The sequence below is a fragment of the Alligator sinensis genome, unplaced genomic scaffold, assembly GCF_000455745.1.
Source record: "Alligator sinensis unplaced genomic scaffold, ASM45574v1 scaffold1560_1, whole genome shotgun sequence".
In the NCBI taxonomy this organism is placed as follows: Eukaryota; Metazoa; Chordata; order Crocodylia; family Alligatoridae; genus Alligator; species Alligator sinensis.
In genome coordinates, this window is record NW_005842757.1 from 91,686 (window position 1) to 104,870 (window position 13,185).

The window sequence follows — 13,185 nt, forward strand, 5'->3', positions numbered from 1 at the left end:
TAGAATCAGTTTGCCTTTTCTGCATACTGCTTGACCTTCCATTCTTCACAATTTTGTTGACCTTCATTCTCTCACCTTTTCTATCTCCGGTTCTGATTTTCTCTCAAGCTCCCTTTTTCTCTAAGAGTGTTTTTATTTTCCGCCCAGAGTGAATAGCCTTTAAAGTGGAAGTGTCACTTCCAAGGGTCTCATTTTCAGCAAGATTTTTCTTTCCCTTTTCAGGCTCTGGTGCTGTGCTGGAGTGATAAAGAGTCTAACTTCAGACTTTTTTAAATGCATGAAATATTGTACATGACTCCTCCCTTTTTACAGGCTTCCAAACAATTTTAGGGAGTGTGTGTGTGTGTGTGGTATTTTCTTTGTCTTTTTTAAGTCTGCAGCTATCAGATCATCTTTATGAGGTGCTCAGAAATATATTCATGCAATGACAAATGTTACTCTTCCCATTAATAATAATAATAATAATAATAATCAGGAAATGTTAAAGCTTTGGCAAAATAAATTCAGCTCACAGTGGAAGAAAGACAGATGTTGGCCCCTTTACCAAAATAAGAAGGCAAAATCCTAACAAGAATAACAGGAGGGAGAAACTAGTCAAACTTCTGTCCTTAAACACCCCAATGAAATCCTGTTCCACCTATTCTACAGTGTCTAACATTGATGAAATGTGTAACACGTCTAACGCAGTGAAGTAACCTCTATAAAAATGAATAAGAACTTTAGAAATGCCATACAAAGCAGCCTCTGTAACATGGCCTTATGAAAGTCTATTCTGGAACTTACTGCTAAGTGCATGATTAGATAGAGGTATTACTTTGCCAGTGTCTAATTTGAAAATGCTAAACACAGGGTGTATCTACACATGCGCTTTACTGTGGATTACACTAATTTGCTCCACAGTAAGGCATCACTGTCTACGTGTTTGCTGCAATCCCTTTTTTTTTTTTTTCATAGACATTTGGGCTGGAAGGGACCTTGGAAGATCATCAAGTCCAGCCCCCTGCCTGAAGGCAAGAAGTCAGCTGGGGTCATAGGATCCCAGCAAGATAAGCATCCAATTTACTCTTGAAGGTATTCAATGTAAGTGCTTGAACCACCTCTGATGGCAGGCTGTTCCAGACCTTGGGGGCTCGGACAGTAAAGAAATTCTTCCTTATTTCCAGCCTAAAATGGTCTTGTAGTAGTTTATGACCATTCGACCTCGTCATCCCTTGGGGTGATCTGGTGAACAAACGTTCCTCCAGATACTGGTGGTCACCCCTGATAAATTTATAGGTGGCCATCAGATCACCCCTGAGCCTGCACCCACTGGTCACAGGACACCAGGATGAGTGACTTCCATCAATTACTACCCTCTAGGTCCGACCACGGAGCCAATTTCCCAGCCAGCGGATTGTGGTGGACCCAAGGCCACAATTGGCCAGTTTCACCAAAAGGTGATCATGGGGATACCAGATGGAAGGCTTTTTTGAAGCCAAGATATATGACATCAATCTATTCTCCCTTGTCCAGATGATAGGCCACCTGGTCGTAGAAGGAAATGAGATTGGTCAAGCAAGACCTACTCACAACAAACCCGTGCTGGCTATCCCTCAGGATGTTGGCGTCGGCCACTCCATTAAGGATGGCCTCTTTAATAAACTTTTCTAAGATCTCGCCCAGGATAGAAATCAGGCTGATGGGCCTATAGTTTGCCAAATCCACTTTCCTCCCTTTCTTGAAGATAGGCACCACATTGGCCTTCTTCTAGTCTCCAGGTACTTCACCAGAGTGCCAGGAGTTTTCAAAGACCCGTGCCAGGGGCTGGGCTATGATGCTCGCCAGCTCCTTGAGTACCCTGGGGTGTAGATTGTCAGGGCCGGCTGACTTGAAGGTATCCAGCCTCTCAAGGTGTTCTTTCATGAGGTCAGCATTGATGGAGGGCAGGGGATCTCCCTCACCCGGACCTCCCTGTCCTGTAGTGGACATGGGCGTCCAATGGGACTGATGAAAGACTGCAAAGTACCCATTTAATAGGTTAGCTTTTTCCTGAGCATAAGTTGTCAGTTGCCCTATCTGGATCGGTTGTCAGTTGTCCCATCTGGTTTAGCAGGGGTCCAATGATGCCCTTGCTTTTCCTCTGGCTCCCCACATATCTGAAAAAGGACTTTTTATTGTCCTTGATGCTCAAAGCTAGCTGGAGTTCAGTTGTAGCCTTGGTTTTCCTGGTTTGCTCCCTGCAGGACCAGACCAGTGCAGAATATTCGTCCTTGGAGGTGACTCCCATCCTCCATCCTTTGTAGGCCTTTCTTTTTAGCCTCAGGAGGTCTGCTAGGTCCCTGGAGAGCCAGGGAGGCTGCTGTGCCCTCTTGCTGCCTTTCCTCTGAGATGGAATAGAATTAGCTTGTGCATTGAGGATCACTCCCTTGAAGAGCAGCCACTCTTCCTGAACTCTCCTCCCCCTGGAGTCATGTTCCTTTAGGGCCTCACTGACAATCTTCCTGAGCTTGTCAAACTTGGCTTTCCTGAAGTCAAGGACTTCAGTGTTGCTGACTGACTTGCCAGCTTTACGGTGGATGGTGAAGGTGATCAGCTCATGGTCACAGTCACCCAGTTTCCCATCGATCACTAGGTCACCGATTAGGTCATCCCCAGTAGCCAGTACCAGGCCACCAGAGGTCAAGCAGCGCTTTACCTCTTGTTGGCCTGTAGACTTCTTGAGTCAGGTAGAGGTCATCCATGCATGATAGGAAGCTTTCTGACCACTCGGATTTTGCTGAGTGATCTTCCCATGAGATGTCTGGGTAATTGAAGTCACCCATGACAACCATGGTCCTGTAGCATGTGGCCTCAGCCAGTTCCCAGGTGAACTCCTGGTCAAGCTCTTGACTTTGGGTGGGAGGTCTGTAGTAGACTCCCACCATTGTGTCCCCTGTGCCGTGTTCCCCATGGATTTTAACCCAGAGGGTCTCCAGTTGTCCACCCTGGTCACCAACATCAGCTTGCAGGGACACGTAGCTCACCTTAACATAGAGAGCTACACCCCCGCCCCTTTTATCTACTCAATCTCTCCTGTACAGGGTATAGCCATCTATACCTGTGGCCAGTCACGGGTGGATTCCCACCAGGTCTCCATTATCCCTATGATGTCATGATTATTTGTGTTAAGCAGGAGGATGAGTTCCTCCTGCTTATTCCCCAAGCTCCTGGCATTTGTGTACAGGCAGGCAAGAGTCCCCCTGGGGGGTTCTTACCTTGCTCACAGATTGTACCAGGGCTGAGGCAGGGGTGGGCTCCCTTAAGTGCCTTGGCCTGATGGCTTTGCAGGGGTTGCTCAGTGGGCCAGCAGTGGTGTTAGTCCCCCCATCCCCCAGCGGGCTTAGTTTAAAGCCTGGTGGAGCCGGTCAGCCAGTCTGGCTGAGAAGAGCCTCCTCCCTAGGAGAGAGAGGTGGAGGCCATCTCTTCCCAGCAGCTCACTGCCTCTCTCGCCAAAGAGCGGGCTGTGGTCATGGAAGCCAAAGCCTTCCCAATGACACCAGCGCTGCAGTCTTTGGTTCGCTACCTGGATCCTCCTCTCCCTCCTCAGCTCATACCCTGAGACTGGGAGGATCGATGAGAACACTACCTGTGCCCCCAGACACTTTAGACCCACTCCCAAATCCCTGTAGCGCCTCATGACCTGGCTGGGAGCACTCCAAGACGTGTCATTGGTGCCCACATGAATAAGGAGCATGGGATAGTGGTCAGTGGGATGGAGGAGTTTAGGGATCTTCTCCGCAATGTCTCAGATGTGAGCCCCCAGGAAGCAGCAGACTTCCTGGGCTAAGGGGTCAGGGCAGCAAATTACTCCTCAGTCCCCCTCAGGATGGAGTCTCCCATGACAAACACTTTACATCTTGTCTTGGGGAGAGCGGGGGCAGTAGCTGCAGTAGATCCTGTGTTGCCTGTGGGAGCTGGCAGCTTAGCAGGCTCTGCTAGGGCTGCAAGAGGTTTGTACCTGTTACTAAGCTCCAGTGGGGTGGGGGCCTTGGTGTGGTGGGCCTTAGGGTCCTTGACCACCGTGGTCCATCCCCCTGACTGGACAGAATGGGAGGTCCTGGAATCCTCCCTTCTCCTGGAGGGAGACTGTGGTCTACCCTCCAGCTCCTGGGGGAGAAGGGCCTGTCAGTAGGAGTCAATCTCCTGCTCACAGTCCCTGATGGCACGCAGTCTCTGGACTGTGGTCTGAACTCCTCCCGCTGGCATGCCAGAGACCCCAAAAGGGAGCAGACCCCACAAGGGAAGGTAGCCATGCTCCCGAGCCCCAGAGCCTGAAAAAGGGACAGGCAGCCCCCGCAGCTGAGAGCCAGGGGCTCCATCTGCATGGAGCCTGGAACCAAGGGCTCCGTCTGGGTGGCCGTCTCTGAGGTGCCAGAGGCGAGAGCTGCAGACCCCAAGGGGACCCTTGAGGTGTGGCGTGTGCCCTTCCAGGTCATGCCACTGGTGGGCTGGCTACGGCTGGGACTGTCTACCCCAGGGGGGCTTGCAGGCAGGGCCTTGGGCCCTCCCACACACCCTCCTGCACAAACTCTGAGCTAACTCACTTGCCGGCAGACAAGTGTGCCTGTTTGTGCAGCCTGTTCGCTCGTCTCTGGTTACGCAGCTCCCTGGGGGGCTGGGCCAAGTAGGGGCTGGGGTGGGGCAAGACCCAGCCTGGTTCCACTCAGCCACCTCCTCCCACTCTCTAAGGGTTAACCCCCTCCCACCATGGGCCCCGCTTACCTCCAGCTGTGCTGGGGGTCAGCAAGGGGCTCCGCAGCTGCTAGGGGGGTCTCTGGGGGGTTTCAGGGGAGCGGGGGCACAGCGGGCTTTCACCCGCACGTCTCTTGCCACTCTGGAGCCTAACTGAGGCTTTTTTGCTGTTGGCGGGCCATTTTATGCACAGTGCACATGCACAGTGGGCCCGCCATAGGGGGAGCTGCTCTCGGGCTAGGGGGGCCCTGCCCAGGATTTGGGTGCCAGGATTACAGCACAGTAGACTAATTTACTCCAGCATAGAACAGGCACATCAGACACAAATACTATCCTACACTGGAGTAAATAAGTGCGATTAAATAAACCTGTGAATGGTAACACAGGTGCAGATTGTGCCCGATCAGCCATGCCAGAAGGGGGCCAGAGCAAGCCAGGAGTGCCCCGGACCTAAACTGCTCCACCTGGGCTCAATTTGCTCCTGGTACCAGGGGCACTTTCAGGCACTGCACCCAAATTAACTTATTTTCGCTCAAATTGCTCCAGAGTAAATTCAGGTGCATTAATTGCACATTTAGAGATACCTACAGAGACTGAACATGACTTAGACAAGGACCTTTGGTAAAGGAGAGGTCTTCAGTAGCAGCAAAGTTTAAAGAAACTGAAATGTTCTCCATAACTGACATTATTAACAATCTGGTGTTATTAATTATTGGCCTCAGACAAATGTCTCTATTTTCTAATTACTACCGTGCCTCTGCATAACAGGGGGAGGGCCATTGTGCCATCCCCTTGGAGGAACAGTCCAATATTTCAGAACATAACTGAACAAGGGAGACTTTTTCAGCTTATTAATTTGACTTGTAGCCATATTCACAGCCCCTTTAGCCACTGGTAGAGTGGTGATAAAGCTGCGGGGGGCAGCGGGGAGCTAGATCACTTCAGATGCAAACTTACCTCCAGAACAATTCTATGGAGCATAATGGCCCATCTCTTTCCCTCCATCTTCTTAGTTTAGGTACATTAACCAAGGTCTGCTCTGGTTGTAAATAGTTATGTAAGTCTTTGCACCAAATGGTTACGGTCTAGAGAGTTTTTTATTTATAGCCAATGCTACCTAGCAGAGGTCAATAAGGGTAAGAATAGGTGTGCTAAAGCTCAGAAGGTATATAGGAGTATTGATATCAGTTATGTCACAGCTTACAGTCCAAGTCATACCCAAACAGAGATAAACAGGGCCACCTGCCAACAATAGGTGAGCTTCTGGATATGGTTGATGGCCATTAGCTATAAGGAGAAGGGAAAAACTGAAGTCTCTGAAGCTTGATGGCACCTCTGTGCCCTCCAGTGAAGAGCAGAGTCCTAGGGTTAAACTGAAGAAGACCCACCATGGTATTGATTATGGGTAAGATGCAACTTTGCATTGAACCCATGTTAGTTAATAACTTATCTAATGAAGAGGTTGGCTGCCACATAAACCCATCCCTGTGCCCATCTTCCAGCCACCTATGTGTCCTGACCCATAGGAGTTTACATTGTGGATACAGGTATTTCTAACATCCAAGACTCCCCCGGCCAAACAGATAAAGCCACCTTGTTTCCTTCTTCCTCTCATCCACATATGTGAAATGCTCTTTTCAGTCCTCTTCATTCTGAATTGCATCAGCCTATCACTAAACATGGCATTTACATTATGAGAGATCATAAAATTGTCAAGTCATAGAAAATTACGGACCTCAGGAGGTCACATCTAGTCAGCCACCTGCTCAAAATGGGACCAGCCCCAATTACATCATCCCAGCTAAGACTTTGTCTTACTGGGTCTTCAACATCTCGAAGGACGGAGACTCCACCACCTCTCTGGGTAACCTGTTCCAGTGCTTCACCACCCTCCCAGTGAGAAAGTTTTTCTTAATATCCAAACTCAACTTCCCTTGCTGCAGCCTGAGCCCATTGCTCCTTGTCCTGCCATCTGCCCCCACTGAGACCAGTCCAGCTCCATCCTCTTTGCAGCCCCCCTGCAGGGAGGTGAAGGCTGCTATTCAATCCCCCTCGGTCTTCTCTTCTGCAGACTAAATTGGCCCAGTTTCCTCAGCCTCTCCTCGCCAGTCCTGTCCCCCAGCCCCTCAACTATTTTTGTTGCCCTCCGCTGGACTCTCTCCAATGTGTCCACATCCTTTCTGTAGTGGGGGCCCACAGCTGGACACAGGACTCCAGATGTGGCCTCCCCAGTGCTGAATAGAGGGAAGAATCACTGCCCTTGATCTGCTGGCAACACTCCTACCGATGCAGCCCAGGATGCCATTATCCTTCTTGGCAGCAAGGGCACACTCCTGGCTCCTATTCAGCTTATTATCCATTGTAATCCCCAGGTCCTTTTCTGCAGAGCTGCTGCTTAACCAGTTGATCCCCAGCCTGTACCAATGCAAGATGAACTAATTCAGCAACAGAGTCTCTGCCATGGGCAAAATCCTCCTCCACCCCCATACCAATGTGCCAGGCAGAAGGCAAATGGCTCCAGCAGCCACCTCTGAGCCCATCTGTGATTGTGGTTCATGCTGGGTGACATATACACCAGCACTGCCGCTCTACCCATGGTTCCCTAGCACAGCCTGCAGTGGGTAACAACTGCCACGCACTTGCCTTTGTGTCACCTCCTCTTCTATGGAAGTGATTCCACACCAACCAATGGAGCAGAAGTAGGGTCAGCTACTAATTAAGAGATTATTAATAACCCCCTGACATGTTTGGAAACCTTGCATGCTACAAATGGTTCATGTGAAATTATGCATGAAGTGCAGCTTTACTTACTGAAGAGAAACAACTGCTTATTTTGTTCCACTCTGTAGAAAATAAATTTGCAATCAATACCAGCGAATGGAGAAAAGCAGTTTCCTGAAGAAGCTCACTGATGAATGTCAGGCGGAAAACAGAACAGTATTATTTCTGGACATATATGGGAAGCAGCATAATAGAACCTGAAATCATGTGGAAAGAGGTCGATGTGTACTCCTGCTACCATGAAAATAAGCGGCAGGTATATGTCCAGTTTCAGTGATGTAGGATCAGGGTCGTATTATTGTCCCGGGAAAAGAACAATATTATCTATGGGTATTGGTAATGCAGCCTCAAGGGAGAATTAAGAGAAATGGCAGTAAATTGTGCCTTAGCATCCCTGGTGCAGTGCACATCAGCCCTCACCTGTTTCCACTCGTAATCAGCTGTGCGTGTTGGAAATGGCCATTGATGAGCTAGAGAAAGTTCGTGTGAGCTCCTTATGGTCTGCTCCAAGATGCTCCTGCTGCGGTCACCGTTGCCAGCCCAAAGGGAAGGTCCATCCTGCACCCGCCATTAAAACCCAGAGGTGTTCATGGTGAGAGATGCAACACCAGGATTGCGCTTGGCTATAAAGACCTGCCAGTCACCAGGGACATGACCAACTCACCGTACAACCCCGCAACCAAAGCCTATCAGACCCGCCTCCCCTGACAGCTGGGAGCCGTCAGCTAGGGAACACCTCGGCCTTTATGAGGGTGAGCTGAAGTGCACCAAAATGCATGGGAGTGGTGAATGTGCCTGAGGAAGGGAAACCCATAATTAATGCTTGTTGGCTTTCAGAGGCATAGGGGAAGTGTGTGGGGGGAGGGCATTGCAGCCCAAAAAGCACCTCACGTGTTAGCAGGTGGATAGGACATTGTTTTTTTAGGGAGCTGCCTGTTAGCATCTTGGCTGTCCGTCAATGTGGTTATTTATGGTTTTGCTGCCACCAGAGACACTCAGAATCAATCCTCCAGCTCCCACAGCCTCAGCCATAACTCTCAATTAAATGAGTTCAGTGTTTGCTCCCAATACAATAAAAGTGTTTCAATAATTTAGAACTGCCGCTCTAATAATCTAGCCGGCATTTTCCTCTGCTTTGCATGCAGCATCCATTAATGGTAATTTAATCAACGGCCTCGTTCATAAATTAGAGTCAACGGTCGGACTTTCTCTAGGAGGCAGCGCAAGGCGAGCGTGTGCGTTGGCATTGAGGGAGGATGGAGCAATTCGTAGCAGGCCAGCTCAACAGGAAGAAAAGGACGGAGCTGCCGGATCTAAAACGCCTCCCATGTCTACAGGGTATAAAATAAGCTGATGCAAGCGAAACGCTTAAGCAAAGGGACAGCTTGGAGGGGATTTGCAGTACATTTCTTTCATTCACTTTTGCTTTGAATTAACCACCTTCCCTCTCATTTATGACAAGGAATTTAATAGGAAGGTAATTTCATGAGACTTTTCTCTCTCACCTCGCATGACTTTACACATAAAGACTTCATCAGGAATAAAGGTGGGCAGGCCGTGGGAGACATGATAGATTCATTTCCTACAGTCTGCCCGGTCCAATGATATGCTGGACAGCTGCAGATACATCAACTCTTGCCCAACCCCCCCAAAATCACTCGGTGCCCACTCTCGCCTGCTCCCACTCACTAGTTTTAATCAGCTTTTACTGGAAACTGTTTTCTATGAAAAGCCCTCAAACTCCACTCTGCAAGGCTAGAGTTCATGGTACCAGTGTACTGAGAAAGAGCTTTTCTACACACGTCGAACGTCCTGTCTTGTGTGCCTTTTGCTTTTTAAGCAATATAGATAACTGGGAAGAACCGTAGAGGTAGGGCGGTGCAGAGAAGTGTATTCACTAACAGTACAGACACACACACACACGCAGTTTGCACGCTTTGCCGGGGTGTTGGTGAATTCTGGAACACGGACCGTGAGATCCATTAAGGAGCTCGCAAAGTGTTAAAGTGGCTACTACCCGGTTCCTAAAGCCACGTTTGCCTTTTCTGTACATTCATCATATGCTCACACCATTTCAATGCCATATCTCCTGTCACACAAGAAAACTGTATACAGAAGTGGCCTTAAATGCCTTTTCCATTCATGAGCTAACAACATCACCTCAGTGCTGACTGCCTGCTATGTACCAAGGGACACTAAAGACACAAAGGGGATATTTTCTAAGGCAAAACAAGAAAGATCAGGTTTTCTTCCTGACAGTGCCAGGATTCAGTCCTTATTCCTGAAAACACACATCTCATTTCCTTGCTTGGGAAGCAGATATCCCTCCTCCCCTGCCTTTTGTCTTACCTATTTAGCATGCAACCTCTTGAGAAAATGGGTACCTCATTATGGAGATGTACAAATTCTCAGGATAATGAGACCTCCAGGTCCTGTTAAAATACAGAAAACTATATTGGAAAGCATGTAGTTTGGTCCAATTTTTGTAGCTTACATACTGTATGTAATAGGCCCATTTTAGAGAGCAATACAGAATCTGGACATGGGGGGAGGGGGGGGGCGGGGGGAAACACAGGTGTATTCCAGAATAAGCTAGTGGAAAGACAGCATTAATACAGGAGGCAAAAAAATACTTAGATGAACAACATCAGCCACAACTCCCTCCCCACTAACTACAGCTCCATGAAGCCCCCATCATTACTTTATGAGTGTTTGCACATAAAAAGAAGTTTTCCCAGCAGCGTAAATGGATTTTCATTCCAGTGTAAACAAAAGCACAATTTGATTCACAACGTGAAACTGTTTTCCTATGTACATGGCTACTGTCCTAACTATAAACTGGGTGTGTCTACACGTGCATTTACACCGGCTTAAATTTACTGCTCAATAAGTTACTACGCATTAAGCAGGAAGAGGCTGGCATTTACACATGCAGGTGTTAAAGCGCATTAAAGCCATGTGTGTGGACTGACTTGAGACTAAGTTAGTCCCCAGTCAGTCCACACACACAGTGCATTACTGCACAGTAATTAATTGGGCGTAAATTTAATACTTGCATAATGCATGTATCAAATTTACACTCAAATTAGCATAAATTGCCATATTTACTGCACAGTAGGGCTTGAGGTTCAGTTTCCCAGAAACCCTTGCACCTATCTCCTTGAAACCTGGCAGGCTTTGTGGCTTTAGCAGGAACTACCATACCTGCAGTTTTCACCCTGGTGTGCCTTAACACACACACACGTGCCATGAGTTTTGCTTTCAATATTTTGTGGTACAGTTGCCCAGAAACCCCTGCACCTATCTCTTTGAAATATGGCAGACTTCGTTGCCTCAGAAGCAGCTAGCATCTCTGCAGATATCATCCAAATCAGGCAAGAAATGACAAAGGTATAGGCAGTTTTGTGCTTCCCCATTGTAGCCTATAGGCGAAATGTCGAAACAGCATCGAAACGACGAAACAGTTTCGACAAAACGAAACAGAACAGTGGTTTTGAAATGAAATGAAACTCGAAATGAAACACTGTCCAAGTGAAATGGCGCAATGGAAGTTGAAACGAAATGGTGCTGTTTCGCACAGCCCTACCTTGCAGTACAGGCAGGCACGTGTAGACGTGTGCTTGTACTGAGCAATAATTTTGGTTATTGCGTAGTCAAAAGCTGCATACAATTTATTGAGAGCCCTCTAATCACTTGTCCGGGAGTCCAGTGCAACTATGACATCCATGCGAGATGATCCAATTGCCAAACTAGGGCTCTCACTTGAATCTGGATCTCTCTGTTTCATGAAATCAAGAGCAAAAGTCTTTTAAGTCAGGACTGTCTGTATTTCTTGTACTTAAACTTCAGGTGGTAAATATTCAGCTGTTACAGCAGTAATGCCATTACGCTACCACTTATAGCCGACCCAGGGAAGGTATGCCATTTGTTGCAGTGTATTCTAGTTTCCATTTTCAAATGATATAAAGCACCAAGATGGCTCCCCGTAGGCTCTCTAGTGAGGGGCTTTGTTTTATCAATATTTCATAACAGGAGTTGGACAAACAACTGACATCAGCCCATTTAAAGGATTTAAGATGCTGAAGGTAATAGCCATTAAAACCATTGCTGAATGGTACTTAAATGCAAAGGACCTTGACATTTTGTGAATTTAATTTAATACCATTCTACAGAGAACCAATTACAGTTACATCATTATGTGTAATAACCATGACCAGAGTCTCACTCTAACCAACCATGAAAGGATATTATTCTGAAATCTTTGCCTATTGTTAAAGTCTTTCAGCCTCTGTGCCCCCATCCCTTCACCTCTGCCCGCAAAATATTAGGACTTTCTCTCTCTCTCTCTTTTTTTTTTACAAGACCTGAACAGAAGAGTGGACAGCACGACCTGAAAAGAAAAAGACTTTCTGGTGATTATGCTGCTATTATAAAACCACAGAAAGGGTGTTTTAAAATGGATTGCTTACAGGTAATAATTTATAATCAATCAGAGATCTAGGGATTGAGGAGAGAACTTTTATAAGCACATATATCAGTAACACATCCAGAGCAAGTGAGTCTGTAAATATGCACAAAAGGTACTTGTCAAAAAATTCAGCCTGACAGGTACAAACACCACATGCAAACTTATGAAATGATACTTCCAGTTACCCCAAGGCCCATTCCATACCTGCCAGGGGACATGCAGACCACCTACAATGGCTACATTTAAAAACAAGCAAATAAAGCAATTTTCAATATGGACATAGTGCCTGGATATTATTTCTTTGTCTTGGCACCCCTCTGGGCTTTTTCACATTCGTCTTTACTGCAGGAGTAAGAAGGATAGGGGGGTTCACATTCTAGTGCTATTTCCCATTTCAGTAACGAAGGATCTCTCAAGCCCCTTCATGATGTCTAAAATCAAGAAGAACCAACTAAGAACACCTACCTGATACCTATCTGCAACATCACTCAACTTTAAACAGGGATGCTGGGCCCTTGTGAGAAAGAAATCTGGTCCACTTGGCCACTGTAGATATGAAAGACACAATGGGGACTGTTCCCAGAGATTCACCTGAAGCAGGCAACCTGCTTCACCATCTTCCAATGCTTTCAAATATCAGCACCAATACCTGACTTGCACTATAGTCCACTTACCACAAGGATCTTTAATATGACTCCAGATTTTGACCTTGCGTATAATAATAAATGAATAAAGGAGCCTTCAATGCATGACATTACCAAAAAAAAAATTAAAAAAACAAAAACCTGCTTCTTGCAGTCTTAGTATCTGCAGTAATCAGATTATGCAGAGAAAAAAACCTACCTATTTCAGAAAGCAGTATAAGTCAGAGGGAAAACCCTAAGGATTTTAATCGAATAGATTTGGTTACTGAGGCTTTGGTCACATTAATTGGAAGATCTCATTGATTTGGTGTCAGCAACTACAGGTATGTTAGAATTTTTTGGAAATCTGCACTATTCTGAACAGTGCATTTTTTTACAGACCTGCTATGCTTTCTTAAGATTTGCAGACCCCTGACTTGAGTTACAGCTTAATCCCATATTTATTTGTTCATGGGCATATCACCTTAACATTTGATTTCTTTATTTATTCAAAGATTCATAGATGCTAGGGTCGGAAGGGACCTCAATAGATCATCGAGTCCGACCCCCTGCATAGGCAGGAAAGAGTGCCGGGGCTAGGAG